The 16,791-nt window shown below is 34.0% G+C and overlaps 1 protein-coding gene across 4 annotated transcripts in view; it reads right to left on the bottom strand.

The window, feature by feature from the left end:
* LOC106458890 (transcriptional enhancer factor TEF-1-like) overlaps positions 1–16,791 on the bottom strand; it is a 128,682-nt gene that overhangs the window by 76,518 nt on the left and 35,373 nt on the right. The window contains exon 1 of one of the 4 annotated variants that reach the window (XM_022385249.1): positions 15,473–15,575. The exons of the other annotated variants lie outside the window; for them this stretch is intronic. The gene's annotated coding sequence lies outside the window, so the exon portion shown is untranslated. Of the gene's footprint in view, positions 1–15,472; positions 15,576–16,791 lie in introns of those variants that run through there. 4 annotated transcript variants of the gene reach the window in all.

Here is a 16,791-nt window from a genome sequence, read left to right as displayed (position 1 = left end):
TGAAGGGCCCGTTCTTCATGTAGTAATCCATATTTATATTTTCTCACGATTTTCATTTTGGGCCTCATCTTACGTTATGGAGTTTAAACTTTTCTTCTGGAACTAAGTTTTCATGTTGATGGGAAAATTATGATTACATCTATCAAAACAGTTTGTGTTTATCATACCAAATTTCGAAATCTGAGGACATCAAAGTGTATATAGTAATTTATAGAGTACGGCTTATAAATTAGCAATATACGTTACCCCTTTTTAAAATTAATGTTTCTTTATGTTATGTGCTCTGACTTGCATTTCTGATCTTTTATTTTAAAATGACTGTAAAAATATAAAGAAATGTGACAATACTCCAGGCCACATGTTAATCGAGGTAAGTGACGAAAGGCTGGATCATAAGGGTCGATATTTTTAAACCATATAGCAAAAATCTGAAAACTTTTATGCGTCACCCGAGATCAAACGTCTTGAGAAAAGAAGCAGATGCTCACTCCAGTGATCTGAAGTCCTATACTATTGAGTTACTTGCGTATATTAACCTCATTTGCTCCCAATAACCTTGACAGGCTTGCAACGATTCTAAGAAGCAGATGTAATAAAAAGGATTAAATTAATGTAAGTTTTGAGGATTCGGTAGTGGTGTCACGAGGACTTGAGCGTCCGAAATATAACATCGAGCTTGCAGTGTTACAAAGATTGGTTGACCTTTCAATAATAAGTTATGACAGGACATGAAGAACTGTATGTAAATAACAGTTGTTCGGTTGCTTAGTGTTTAGTAGATGTGAATAAATACGATAGGTTAGATTTTACTAGAACAAAACAGTATACAACAGTTGACACTGATATCCAGTAAATTTCCACGGGTCCTTTACCTGTTATTTTCTATCAGTTTAAGAATGGAATTTTTCGTGAGTGATTGTGCATATTTCTGGAATCTAATTCATAGCAACTGACAAACAGTTTCAAAAGCCAAGGTTATGCACTTGAGAGTAGTCGTATAGAGATGAAAATATATACAGAAAACAACGTAACAAATTAACTACAAACTTAATTTTAGTGTAAAATAAAAGCACGTATTATTCTAACAATCTGTGAGAAATAAGTGAAATAATAATAATAAAACATCGGCGCAGAAGTACATCTTTATAACTAAATCAATTCAACAACATATATTTGAAAGAGAAGAGCAACACTGGCTTGAAAGTAACAGTAAGTGAGCACGTGTATATAAAATATCAAAGAGAAATAGCGGCGGGACTTCAAACTGTTTGGAGCGCATTAGCTGTAAAGTGAGATGCAGGGAAGAGAAAAAACAAGAGAGCTTAAGGACACCTGTGATCTATATCACAAACTCTGGGTGTATAACTATTGACGTCATAGGTCATATCTCTTTCCACTGACATATGTACCATATCAACACGCAGTTTGTTCTGTCTGATGATTGGCCCTAACTGCCTACTTACAATATGCCATTGCTATAGAAAACAGCAGTGAGGTCATGTGATAGGTTATTTATAAAGATCAATGTTAAAAGCTTAACATAATCTATACTGAAAAGTAACAATGTCATTCATAATACAGTATTTCTTAAAAGCGTTAAAAATATAATTCTAGTCAACAGAACAACCAGAAGATTCACCTAGTTTTTCCTTTTAGGTATTGTATTTACGTTACTCGATGAAACAAAGCATATTATGGAGGTTTTAATGTGCTATTTTTATAATTGTGCATGTTATCTGATTTTCTGTATTACAAGTATACACGTTCCCCTAAATTCTAACGACAATGAATGAAAAACACCCTCAAGCGCTAGTCTGTAAAACAATCGTGCTGTTCCTCGTTCTCGAGACTTTAAGAAAACCATTTGAGTACAATTTTTGCAGTAGCTTGAAGAAAACTAGTTAACTACAACTTGAACAGTATTATAAAGAATTATACACCTTAGGTTATCAGAAATCATAACGTTTTTAAGGTGTAGAGAACACACTACTAGCAGCTTCTAAAATAACCATTACTTCTTTCCTGCCAACAGTTATATAATCGTTACTTCTTTCCTGCCATCAGTTACATAATCGTTACTTCTTTCCTGCCAACAGTTATATAATCGTTACTTCTTTCCTGCCAACAGTTATATAATCGTTACTTCTTTCCTGCCAACAGTTATATAATCGTTACTTCTTTCCTGCCAACAATTATTATACTCACGTATGAAAAATTTTCGCCCTTCATTTTCACGTAGCTAACATTATGAAGATTTGGTTTCAAGTGTTAAGATCCCATACATTTATGCTGTAAAAGAACCGACATTTAATATTTTTCGAAAAATAATAATAATAACACATTTTGAAACTACTCAATAATTCATAAGCTCGTAAACTTTGATGCTCACTAAAGCAGCTTGGTAATAAAGCATCTCTTTTTCTATGTACTGCACCTTTACCCATTTATTTTATAGCCTTTCGAGAGGAGTGTGAATAAGTTGAGATGTTTTCTTTCTAAAGCTCGATGTTTAAATGAACAGTTTACATATAGATCAAAAGTACAGTAGGTCTTTTGAACTTGGGAAATTTATTTCGTAAGATTTTTGGATGGTGGGAAAATATCTTATAGGATAATCTGAACTATTATACACAAAATAAGTATTTGTAATTATAAGACAAGAATCCTAAAAGCTAAAATTCATCCGAAAGAGAAACAATATGTTATAATTAGATAAAAAGATTGCGATCCTGACTTAACATTCAATTTAAGATACTTAGTTGTGGCTTTAATACACTAATACAATTTCCGTACCACGGAAGACATTTCTCATCTGTGATTATTTCCTTTAAATGAAAACAACAGTGTTTGTATACCAACTTGTTGTGATGCAAACTGCGTAAAGCACTGCAAATCTAAAAGGAAAAACCCTTAATAGTATTGTATGCTCCTAGCTTTGTAAACCCCATTACCGAATAAAGGAATTTTTTATTACACACATTTTACTGAAGGTAACTAAAGTTCATACGCAGCCCTAGATGCTAGCGTGCTAGACTCTGGAGCATAGGTCTCGTGGCTTGCGTAACGTTAACGCAAAATAATAGCAATAATCGCACTCCATAGTTTGGGGCCGTGGGTGAAAGGAAACTAACAGTAAAATCTCACTATTTTGTATGACAAGAGTAGTCCAAAAGTTACAGTGGGTAGTGTTGACTAACTGCTTTCACTCTAGTCTATCATAGGGACGGCAAGATAGTAAGCAGCACTCACCATAAACTATTGGGTTATCTAATCAATTTTATTGGTAATGGGACGCGAACCATGGACCCTCGAATTTTCAAAAGAAGAATCAAAACGGGTGGATTAAATTGCTTGCCTCAAAATATAACTTGAATACAAAAACTATATAAAGTTATTCTTACATATACTTTGCTAAGTTTAGTAGTTAGTCTTGCACCATTTGGTTCTAAGTTGCATGTGTTACAAAAGTTTTATAACACGATAACGCAGAAAGACTTATGAGAACGATATTTTTCAACACACATTATCGTTATCATCTTGAACGTTTTTAAACATTAAGTTTTTATAATTCCTGGAAAGCAGTGCCAACATCATACTGTTGAGAAGACCACGTTGCAACTTTAAAAATAGCAGGTTACCATCTACAACTTACATCTCGTGATGACATAGTATATAGTTAAATTAAATCTTGTGGTGTCGTAATATGTCAACCAAACCTTTATTTATTTTATACCTTTTATTAATATACATGTTACTTTTTTTCCCCAAGCGTTAACTTACATCTCGTGGCGACGGACTAGTATATTATATAGTTAACTTACATTTCGTGGCGACGGACTAGTAAATAGTTAACTTGCATCTCGTGGCGACGGACTAGTATATAGTTAACTTGCATCTCGTGGCGACGGACTAATATATAGTTAACTTACATCTCGTGGCGACGGACTAGTATATAGTTAACTTACATCTCGTGGCGGCGGACTAGTATATAGTTAACTTACATCTCGTGGCGACGGACTAGTATATAGTTAACTTGCATACTTGGATTTACTTTAGAATCACTCAACGACTAAAATGTTGTCAAGTGTAGGTATATTTGTATAACAACGGGAAACACCTGTACTCGTAAACTAGTCGTTTTATAACCTTAGAGTATAATAAACTAATTAGTATGTAAACATGTATTATCATTTAGTAATTTATAGAAAACTATCATATATACACTATTCTTATTTGTATGGAAATTTACAGAGATTAGGTTTAAGTTTAATTTTTACTTAGCCTACAGTACGAGGTCAAAAATAACAAGTTTCTATGCAGAAAAGAAAAACTTGCGCAGACAGGTAGGCACGTGTAACAGGTACAGCTGACTACGGAGGTCATTCACTGGAAAAGGGAAGTATTACTAATATTTTATTGTAATGGAGCTTGCGATGTATACGTCCAAAACTAGGATCTCGGAAACTACCGCACCGATCATCACCAATCATAACTAGGTATAATTTTTATAACTAGGCAATATTTTTATAGCTGAGCAATAAATAAAACAATTGAAATTTCCACAAAAATGATATGTTTCAGATTTAACCAATAAAATTACAAAAAAAAATGAGTATAAATATAAAACAATCAAAAACAAACTTTAAAAAGTTTTTTTTTTTTCTTTAATGAAAACCTCATGAGTGTTGCAACAGAAAAGCAAGACACTTTCATTGATAACTGCGTCAACAAAGAAATACTTCAATAAAATCTACTCTGTGATGTAATGCTGTGATGATAGCTCATTTATAAACTAAAATTTCAATAAAATCCTTTTTCTGACGGATGGTGAACATTATTGAATGTCGAGTATGAGTACGTTGTTGTATAACTGTCAGACAATAGCAGAAAAGGCTGCAGGCCCAATATCCTTCTGCATGAACTAGCGGTTATACCTGCCCGGAGGGCGGATATTTCTGCTAGTACAGAAAATGACGTAAAAAAAGTTGGTTTGATAACTATATCAACCAGTGAAGCATGCTGGATTACAGATAGATACAGCAGTTTAAGTGATAATTATTTATAACGAGCTCATCTATACATATTTCCAAAATTGGAACTTCATTTTAACTAACAGACTTTTGTTTTAAATGTTGACTATCAACGCAAATACAGAAAAAGCAATGATGTATATAATAACTTCTCAAATAATTCTTTCATAAAAACTATTTCATTGTAATTAAATAACAGAACAGTTTTATAACACGTGTATTTCACGTTTATAACACTACCCCTTAAAGACCTGCGCTTATACTGTGTTAGTGCCTTAAAGCCAATTGGCCGGTATTTCCGGTCTCCAATTTACAAAATGAAAACGTAGAGAGAAAATTTTGTGTAGGTGTTCTCTCCGCTACGCCCCGAGATGAGGTTCTTCAAGACTTCATTTACATGTGTGTATCCTAGGCAGCTTTTTAAACTAAAATAAGAAGCTCAAATATTATCTGTTATCCTACTTATTTCTGTAAGGTTAAATAAAAAAAATGTGGCGCATAAGGAACACACAACTTATTAATTTCAAAGATTCTTAATACACAGTGCAAGTCTTAGGCTCAATAAAGGCTTCGTTTCGAACTACAGGAATGGAGAACGATATGTTTTACAATAGTGTAAAACTATTATAAGTACATTATAATATTATTAATTTTATTTTTATAAGTTACTGACTTAAATGGGAATATTTGAAACTTGAATGTTTTATGTGGTCTGAATTAAGTGCTGACTTGTAACTGTGATTAGACTGAAATAAGCTTTATCTGTCTATGCACTTACATACTATCTGTTTACTTATATTATTTATTTTAATTACATTCAGGTGTAACTAAGATTTAAGTAACACAAGTAAACTGTGTATACAGTTATCACTCAGCCATGACTAAAAGAACAAAGGGGGTATCAATGTGTTTAAATCCATTTTACTAGCCTGTTCACTTAGTTCTAGAGGGTATTAATGTGTTAGAATCCATTCCTCTAGCTTGTTCACTTAGTTCTAGAGGGTATCAATGTATTAGAATCCATTCCCCTAACCTGTTCACTTAGTTCTAGAGGGCATCAATGTGTTAGAATCCATTCCCCTAACCTGTTCACTTAGTTCTAGAGGGTATCAATGTATTAGAATCCATTCCCCTAACCTGTTCACTTAGTTCTAGAGGGTATCAATGTGTTAGAATCCATTCCCCTAACCTGTTCACTTAGTTCTAGAGGGTATCAATGTATTAGAATCCATTCCCCTAACCTGTTCACTTAGTTCTAGAGGGCATCAATGTGTTAGAATCCATTCCTCTAACTTGTTCACTTAGTTCTAGAGGGTATCAGTGTGTTAGAATCCATTCCCCTAACCTGTTCACTGGCTGCCAGTACTAACTATGGCGATCAGTCCCACATGCTTTTACTCGGCCACCAACAGGCTTCTAGCAGACTCAAAGCTGTAACTTACCAGATTAACCATTCTTCAGTAGCAATATATGCTGCACAAAGTGATAATACAAAAGTTTTAGTATTTCAATAGTTCAATAAAAGAAGTTTCATTTTATTATTATACATGTTACCTTTTTTTTTACGAAGCGATCATGATTCAAATGATCATACCAGTTTAACCACTCTTAGAATTAAAACTGCGATTTTATAAATCTTATCTCAATGGATTGTTTGTTTGTAGTTAAACACAAAGCTATACAATGGGCTATTTGTGCTGTACCCACCAAGGGTATCAAAACTCGATTTTTAGCGTAATAAGTCCACAGACTTCCCGCTGAGCCAGTGGGTAATATTAGACATTTAGTCAATAATTTAATCAAAATGACACTTTGTATTGATGAATTTCATTTTAATTGATTGAAAGTTCACAAAACACTACATCATTTAGTGCAAACAAACAAACAAAAAGTAGTAATTGGGCAAGATTTCTTAAAAGCTGTTTTCTATTTGGCTGACAACATAACAATTAGCGTGCAATCAAATATTATATATATACTCCCACTCTCCCAGTTTTTTAAGCAGCACACCAACAATTTCTGCTAGCTCTTAAGAGCTAGTACCTGACGTCACGTTACCAAGGTAAAAACACACCGTTCAGTAAACAATGGATGCACAACTGCACACAGTTATTGCTAGTCCTAATTTTAAAATTGTTTAATTATATTATTATTATTACCATACACTGTTAGTTGCCACAAAAAAAAAGGTCAAGATAAAAATCATTTAAGGATACAACATCTATATGGAAACAACTTTTTGATACAGTCCAATTCTCATTTTTATCATACATTAAATATCTAGAATCATGTCACCATTAACAAAATCATAGACGAATAAATACATACATTTTCACTGAGAATAATTAAATTATGAGAAGATAAGACATTTAAACCTTGTTGAAGTTTTGAATTACGAATATAATAAAAGCGAAAATGTATGGAACAACTTGTACAAATGTTGACATACATCATTGTATATATAATATGTTATACACACCTATGTTTATGTATATGTTACCAGAGAACTTACACATGATAAAAAAACACTTTTGTCGTCTATCTCATACATCCTTTTCTGAACCATTAATTCAAAATCACAATAAACAGTTTCCCAAATTACCGACACAATTCAAATCAATTGTATTAGTCACGTGACCTTTATTTTCGTATACGTTAAAAACACCGAAAATACAAACCAAACTATGTTACATCAGTTAACTTATCTAAAGATGATTTCTACATTATTTAACAACAACAAAAAATGCATATAATTTATCATTATTAAAATATTACAATTTGAGAAGGAGCGGTATCGTCGAGATTTAGTAATTTAAAATAAGCTTTCAGCTATGACTTAGCAGTCATGAAATTGTTTCTAATATAATTGCTGTCCATTCTCAGCTCGTCTTTCCAGAAGTTAATTGTTGGTTGTGCTAATGCTTCTCAAATTGCAAGCCTATAACAATATGTTAACAAAAACAGCTTTGTTTTCGGAGAGAAGTACATACACAGGTAATAAGAAAGAGGAGTTTAATATATTACTCAATTTTAATACAAGTAAAATGTTTTATTTTTCTGTATCAAAACTAAACTGTAGCTTTAAAGGGTCTTTGGGTTATTTTGTGTCCCGTGAACAATAATAATGTACAGTCGATTACAATTATATAACGGCAATCTGTGTGCAAAACGTCAAAACGAATCAACCCTATCTATCATGCAGAACCAAGATTAAATTCGAAACGTTATAAACGTTATAGCAGAGTAAAAAAACTAGAACAATGTTCACTACAGTATATTCGCAAAACTATGGCCTATGGTACACCAGAGGGGATTCGCTGAAATCTCCCGTGATCACAACAACTTTCCCATTCCTTGAATGTTAAAAGGAAGCTGGAGTTGTTCGAGCAAGCACGTCAACCTCTTGGATTTCACTACCGAATCCAAGTAATTTCTAATTAACGTGTTTTTTTTTTTTTTGCATTTTACTTGCAAACAAACATATATTTACCATTCCAATTCCAATAAAAGAAGTTGCGTTTTACTATTATACACATTCTTTGTATTTTTTTCGAAACGAACATGATAACATTTATCATACAAGTTTAACCAATTTAGAATTAAAACTGCGATTTAAAAAGAAAATGTTATCTCCCTGGGCAGCTGGTCCGGCATGGCCAGGTGGTTAGGGCGCTCGACTCGCAATCTGAGGGTCGCGGGTTCGAATCCCCGTCACACCAAACATGCTCGTCCTTTCAGCCTTGCGGGCGTTATAAAGTGAAGGTCAATCCCACTATTCGTTGGTAAAAGAGTAACCCAAAAGATGGCGGTGGGTGGTGATGACTAGCTGCCTTTTCTCTAGTCTTACACTGCTAAATTAGGGACGGCTAGCGCAGATAGCCCTCGTGTAGCTTTGCGCCAAATTCAAAACATACAAACAAACAAACCGTGGGCAGCTACTGTTCGTTCTATGCAAAGGTAATCGTGCTACGCGCAGCTTTAAACTTCACCTTGGTTTGGCACCAGGTTTACGTATTTTGCTACCAATCTTCTCCCTCATTTGAAGCCTTCACTTGCAGCATTAAGTCAAAAATTTAATTGGTTGGTATACTAGAATCGTTCGACCCATCTGATTGCTTATCCATTTAATCTCGATTTTTTGAGTTAAGATGACCAGATTTTCAAATTATGAAACCAGGACAAACTCAATTTTTTTCAGATTTTAAAACTCGGAACCCTCTCTCCCTTTTGATTGAAAATCAATTATGGAAATAATAAATATTGTAAAGTGAAAATGATATTTTTATATTATTGTTGCTACAGTTACATCTCAGACGAGTGAATTTCCTTGTTAGCCAGGGGCAGCTACAGATACATCTCAGACGAGCAAATTTCTTTAGAAGCAGCTAACAGTCATTCACGTTTACAGTGGAACTACTTTAGAAAAATTGTTCCACGAATTGAATATTGAACACCGGTTGTGAACCTGTCATTTTCATTCAACTTCTATCTTTGTTTTAGCAAGTATACGATCACGTGTTCAACAATAGTGGCATCATATCATCTACTACAGTCTGCCTTATTGACAACTTCAGAAGAAACAGCAAATGCTGTGCTGAATCATTCTGAGCTGTGCGTTAATTTCCATACTCAGATTAATAAAAACTTGTATTTGTTCATTCACAGTTGTCAGTGGTTCAAAGTGCTAAATACAAGTATAAACAAAATTACAGAACATTTACAAACATGAAAACCGGGATATTTAGGTGTCATAACAAGATCTATCAAGATACCGGGACGACTAATCACCTTAATCTCAGGTCCTCTACCAAATTTAATCGAAAGTGACTAAACCAGTTCCTCACAACAACTTGTGTCATCAGAGAGACAACTTTGTTATATATATATATATATATAATGTTTTCTTCTATACTTATCATTACTAATCTTGTCTAGGTAGGTTAACAGACCAAGAAATATTTGGTATTTTCAACCTGAATGGCACCTTACGCGACACATGGGCTAAACAGTCATATGAGACTACAAGGTTAAACAGTGGCCATCCGTAAGCTTATAACTACAGACTATAAGGAACGCAATCAGTCAACGGCATACACAGGAAGATACTAACAACAACTCAACACGACTTTATATGGCTGAAATTACTCTTAGGCTTAGTATCATGACGTAATAGTTCGTTCTTTTATTATGCCACTTTCAATTTTCGCATAGCAAAGCACTAGCTATATCGGGTGTATTCACTTAACTTTGGCCTAAGTAATCATTAGCAAGAGTATGTTAATAAAAAATTAACGTTGTTTGAATTTCCTTTTTGTATTTGGTACAAATTTGTAGTTTTTTTTTTTTTGTCACTAATTACATGAATGAGCTGAATACCAACTTTACATACACTGCTGTCTAGCTGGTTATTTTAGGAAATAACACTTATTCACAGGATTTGTAGAGAAGTAAAATTTAACAGCTTACAAAAATAATGATCAACTTCTTTCGAGTATCTAAAGCAAGGGCTCTACTACCGTACTAACATATCCCTACTCTGTTTACCAAGGAGTTAAGCCTATCTCGCTGGCACTGATATTCAGCCCTAAATATGATTTAATGATACTTCGACTGCAGTTCTCTCTCTCAATGATGCATCATTCACAGAAACACACTTCAATAATTTTTGCACAGCCCTATTCATTTACACGCCTGTTTTGTAGCTTATTAATATATATTTCTTTTTAACGACTAAAAACGTAGTTTTCGTACGCCTAACGTAACAATATGAACCTATCTATCAAACTTGTAACACAACTGCGACAACAATAGCTTGACTACACACAATATAAGTAATGGGAAGATTTGACAGCTCCACATTGGTTATAACCAGGCTTAGTCTAACATTTTTAAAGGAGAATAATTTGAGGTGATACCAAGTTGTGTTCTAAGTGCGTGAAACCGTAACAATAATAATGAAAAAATTTAGTATTTTTCGTAAAAGCGTGCCTACTCAAACTAGGGAGAAGAAACACGCGTAAAATAATAATAAAGTCAGTATGTTTAGGACATTTTTGTTATTTTTCATTCAAAAGATCTGGATTAAATTTTCCTTCAGTTCTTACAATCACAACATCCAAGCTTAAAATTTACTTGACAAACTGAAGAAAACCATTCACTTCCATTTTTAGATGTACTTGTTACTCGAGACTCTCATGGACTGTCTACCTCTGTATACTGAAAGAAGACTTTTATAGGACTCCTTACTCAACATGACAGCTTCCTGCCTTAAAACTACAAACTTAACCTAGTTACTTACATGTCTCCTCTTACACAAACATTTAATATTTGCTCTAATTATTTAAAATTTCACTGGAGAATAATGTTTTATACAATCTGCTAATACATTATGAATACCAAAAACGAGTACTTTAAAAGTAAAACAAAACGTTCATGAGTAAAAGACGTGACAACTCCAGAAAAGTTATCCGCGGTTACTAAATGACCTATATATCTTATTGTACTTTTTACAGCACATTTTTTCTAAACAACTTAAAACCCTAATAAGGTTTTATTAGAGAGTTAAAATAAATGCAATCTTAAAACCACCTTTTAGGTCGAGCCATCTTTTTCATACGAAAGACCGTCAGCACAACTCCTTGCGTTAATGGGTAATTTATAAATATATATATATATATATATATATATATATATATGTATGTGTGTGTGCGGTGAATGTAAGAAAATATATCAGAAAAACTAAGCGCCATCTTTTCGTATGCATCTATCTGAGAATGTCCTATAAAACCAGTAATGTACTTTTCAATTCAATCTTCTTGGGCAATATGCAGTCAAGGAGAGAATACTAGACATCAATTCTAAGAAGTGTCAAAACAGACCAAAAACTTCTACTGAAAGAAAGTTTATTCATAAAAGGTTACTGCCTTCTTTTAAATCTATCACAGTCTTCTTTCATTCTGAACCTCTCGATTTGTTTAACCAAATCCATTGTTTCTTATAATTTATTTGATATATCAGAGCTAGACTCAAATTAGCAGAAATATATATGTTTTATTATAGTAAAGTACTGTACTATCTACATGCAGAGTAGTTATTAATGGTTAAATTATATTACTGATTTAAACAACAGTATATTATCTATTTCAACCATTGGCAATCATAAACGTACATGTATGCACTACAGAAATAACATGTTAGCATTCTTCTGGGGTGCTTTCCCATAAATTACTTACATACAGTTTCAAAGTGAATGATTATGTATTAAAGCTAGAGCACTCAGTCTTTCTTCGGTTTGTATACACGTCAGGTAATTATTCAAACTGCGGAGAGCAGATGCCGAACGTTCACATGAACATGAACTTAGTGGCAGTGTGGCAAAGAGTTTCAGTAACATAAAGATAGGTGGTACACTGAAGTGCGCTGGGATCTGTCCTGGAGAGGTATAGAAAATCACCTTGTCTTCTATCGATGAAGTTCTTCATAAAAATATCAGGATTTGGCAAATCTTCCCTGTAAAAATCTATAGCCTGTCTGATATCAGAGATAGAAAAATCTTGTATGAGTTTTGATTACACAAGTTTCTGAATTGATGTTGCTTGTTTTACATGTGCATCAAATCTGGAAGATTACTGATAATGTGGTCAAGAAAAGGAATAGTTACTGTTTTCTTAAAGTAATCCTCCGTTGACTAACTCGTGGCATGCTAACATTAATACCAGATGTATTTACAATATTACTGCTGTGCTTGAAGATACTATGTGAATAATGATCTACGTTCACTCTTAGTGAAGTCAGTTCTTTACAGGATTGTTCTATTAGAGAAACACTAGAAACTTTGGTTTGGACGTTATTTATTTACGTTATTGTTTATGAATCATACAAAAATAGGAGGTTCAGCTGCCCCCCCCCCCCGCGTACATGCGTGTATATAGGAATAATTTGATTCTACCATTGCATTACGTAAACTATGTCTTCTCTCCTAGTTCATATAACTAACCTTGTATTAAAAATAGTATGCCGTTGCTGATATTCAGGCTTCTCTCGTTTAGAACGTAACTTTGTATGAGCTCATATTAGCTTAATTTAAAAACCGTTAGTTTGCCTAATGATGACCAAAGCATGTTGGTCGAAACGACGCGCTACATTTATTTAAATATATACATCTCGAAGTTAATAAAATATGTATAATAGTTTGTTGTTGTTTTTCTCGTAAACATCTTGGATGGTATATTTATGAATAAAAATATTTCAAAGCATAGTTAAAAACGACAAAATATATCATGAAATATTTTATTTTATTTTTAACAACCCTTATAGTTCCATTAACTAGTCTTTGTAATGACCGTGCATTTCCTAGCTTTATTATTTTATAGTATAACTTTGTTGGTGAAAACTGAACCAGCTCGCACAAAAACACTTCAACACTCCTCCTATTTAGAGATCTTATATTAGAATAAAGGTTTACTACGAGAAAAATATCGTTCACGGAACAACATCAAAAACTTTCCACGTTCACAAAACGAAACTGACAATCATATAAGATAACATAGTATATGAACGACTGCGTTTAAAATATGATTCTTAACTAATGCTTTTCTGCTTAAAATCTTACATATATTTTTGCCATTTCACACATCTGTAACACTCAGATTACTTCCACTTCAATAATATAACTTGGCAAACAAAATCTATTTTAATTTATTCTCACTACCGACACACAGAAATGATATAACGATGTACAATTGGGTATTTTCTCTCATCTAATTAGTAAGTCTTGCTAAGTCTCTTGGGCAGCCAGTCTGTTACATTCTTATTAAGTAGTTTGTACAGATATTTACTTATCCAAACTAGGCACTTTCGCAAATTCGAACACAGTTTACAGCTGTCTTTGACACGCCTACAAAGATGCTGAATTCATGCCGAAAATTACAGTTTTGAAAGATGTTATGTAACACAAAAACATATACACACATGGTTTCTATACTTGTATTCATTGATTTTAGTCAATACAGCGCACTGAGTTTGGAACTTCGTCAATGTTTAACCAAAATAAAATACGTATTTATGCTAACTATTCCGATTTTTGTTGATTTTTTCAGTCTCTTCACAAGATCTGTATATATTGTATAGAAGAAGTAGAAAGGTTAACTTGTTAAGTTAGACCAGTAAAATATGATAGACGCAAAATGAAACATCAACATATCAGCGAAGCAAATGGAAGTTTCATATTTTTTATACTACATATAAAAATATTATTATGCATCCAAAAGTACCTTTCTCCATAACCTCTACAGTTACTTTTATAGAAATTTTCTATGCAATATAAAATAACAACCCTGATTAGAACCTTTGTATTCTGCGTAAGAAAATAACGTTCTTAGCAGCTCGACAAATGAACTTACGATTAAACAGTAATTTTTATTTATTCTAATTATATGCTTTTTGATAATTATTACTACCGTTAGAAACAGAAAAACAAGTCCTTATAAGCTAGTGTTGGTCCACTATAGTTTATTCCACCTAACACTCGTTAAAGCTATTTAAAAAAAACAACTGTTAAATATAAAGCACGTGACTAATGTAGGTTATAGCCATTAAAATTTACAGAAAGTCCAGGTATTATTAAGTTGTTTCACTCTTTTCAGTTTTAAGATGTCGTTTGTTTCACATGGTTGCCAAAGATCCAGAAAAAAATACAGCTCAATAGAGCAGGAATGATGCAAACCATGCGGTAATCACACTGCGCCCAAGCACAACAAGTGTCCAAGATGGCGGACAGGTACGTAAACTGTTAGAAGTATGCAGGAAACAAAGAACTTAGAAAGCGTGATGTACTCCAATAGACGATGGAAACGTAAACAGAACTTGTTGCTAAGCGGCCTGCGTGCGAACACTCAGCTGTTAACCTGACGACGTATTCATATACAAGAGTTTGGAATTTCTGTGAAACAAACAACAACTAAAAAAAAGCCAACATCATGGATATTCTGTGGTAGAGAAGCCAAGACTGCCAAGTGCATATGGAGCACGAGAAGTCAGAAGTAGGGCCCGGGGCAAACCCGTGGGTCAGACCGTTATGGAACGGGGCAAACCGAACGCGCAACGACGAACGTAGACCAGTCAGCTGGGCGGGCATCAAGAGCAAAATGCACTCGAGCATGCTTAAGAAAACACAAAACGATATATTTGGAGAGTACACAAACAATTTTGTCACATAACTGTTTATGTGTGAATTAAATTAAAAATTATTCATTATCCGCCTCGGCAAAGCAAAGTCCACGTCCGCTACCTGGGCTAGCCGGAAATGACCTGACGAAACACGAAAAGTATGTGAAAGATTCAAGCACCTACATTATTTACATTGTTGTCATTTCTTGTCGTTTAACTACCAATACACAGTCTTTTAAACCTTAATACAGTTAAGGTACAAAAACGTGACTTACCAATAAATAAACAAGACTTTGCTGCTAAGTTTGTTCAGCTTTTGGACGGCTTCGGTAGCTGATTTTGCAGCACTACGTCTACCCCTGGTATGCAAGGTATGGCACAAAGAATCTCCACAACGCGAGTTCCCATCGCGCAGCTTAAATGCGCAAGGGTGGAGAAAATTGTACGTAACATCCGCTAGACGCTTGTACATCGCGCGTCGGTCACCTGATGTGTGGCCCACGCTCGTGATAACAAAAATTGCGTTGCCCTATTAGTTTTAATCTGTGGATTATTTAACTAATTCGAGTTGTGTAAAGTTAGATAGTAAATGTAACTCTACACAGTCTTAATTTCATCAGTTCACCAAGTGTCATATCAGTAAGTTTAATATGAAAGCTAGACGGCAATAGCTGACTGAAATAAAGGATATCGCGTTGTGACATGACGTCATTTATTTATTTTTGTAAAATAAGGTATTGGTGTTTTCAACTTAACAGTTAAAATATACCCTATGCGATACATGGGCTAGACAGCCAGGTCAGAGACCCCAAAGTTCAGGCATAGCGAATGTCCTTAATCTGTAACTGGTAACCAGGAGGGAAATCAGTGAACAGAACCTGCCGCCTTTACCTTAATCGAATGTTGGGGGAGAGGAAGTGGAGTAGTAGCTTGTTTCTCACTTAATAATCGGCCATAACTGAATGTGCTAAGCGTGTTCAAGAGCATATCGCCGGCTCAAATCTTGAGCATTTTGATCTGCAGTGTAGCACGCTAATTCACCGCCATCTAAAATCAAACAAGAAGTTAATCCTAAGGAATTGGCGTTACTATAAAAATTCTGATTTAATACTGAATTTCAACGTTCGGGTTAAAATGTTCTACTTTTATGATATTCAAAACCATATTGTAATTGAAACATTGTTACCACTTTGCTGTGGCAAAATTTTTAAAATTTGCTTGTAAAGAGTTTTAAAAAAATTAAACTTCTCTTATTTTTCAGTTGTTATCAAATATTTTAAAGTTTTTCCTTGCATAAACTGCTTTTTTTTTATGTTATTTGTATTCTCGTTTACATCTAGAAGAACTTCGTTTGTTCTTAATTTTTTTTTAGCGTGACAAGCCCTCAGATTTACCGCTGAGCCACTGAGGAGCATCTAGAAGTAAAATCTGTGATATTGTTACGACAGCAGAAGTCATGTGACGCTGGGAGCATGCGCGCTGGAGTTTCTAGAAGGATCGTGAATTTGCCCGGCAACTCTAGTTTGATCGAGACGTCCTCTTTTTTTTATTATATAAGTCTGGCGAGGAAAGCCAGCGGGATTGAAGAGATAGA

The sequence above is a fragment of the Limulus polyphemus genome, unplaced genomic scaffold, assembly GCF_000517525.1.
Source record: "Limulus polyphemus unplaced genomic scaffold, Limulus_polyphemus-2.1.2 Scaffold529, whole genome shotgun sequence".
NCBI classification, from domain to species: domain Eukaryota; kingdom Metazoa; phylum Arthropoda; class Merostomata; order Xiphosura; family Limulidae; genus Limulus; species Limulus polyphemus.
This window is presented reverse-complemented; position numbering and strand designations above follow the sequence as displayed.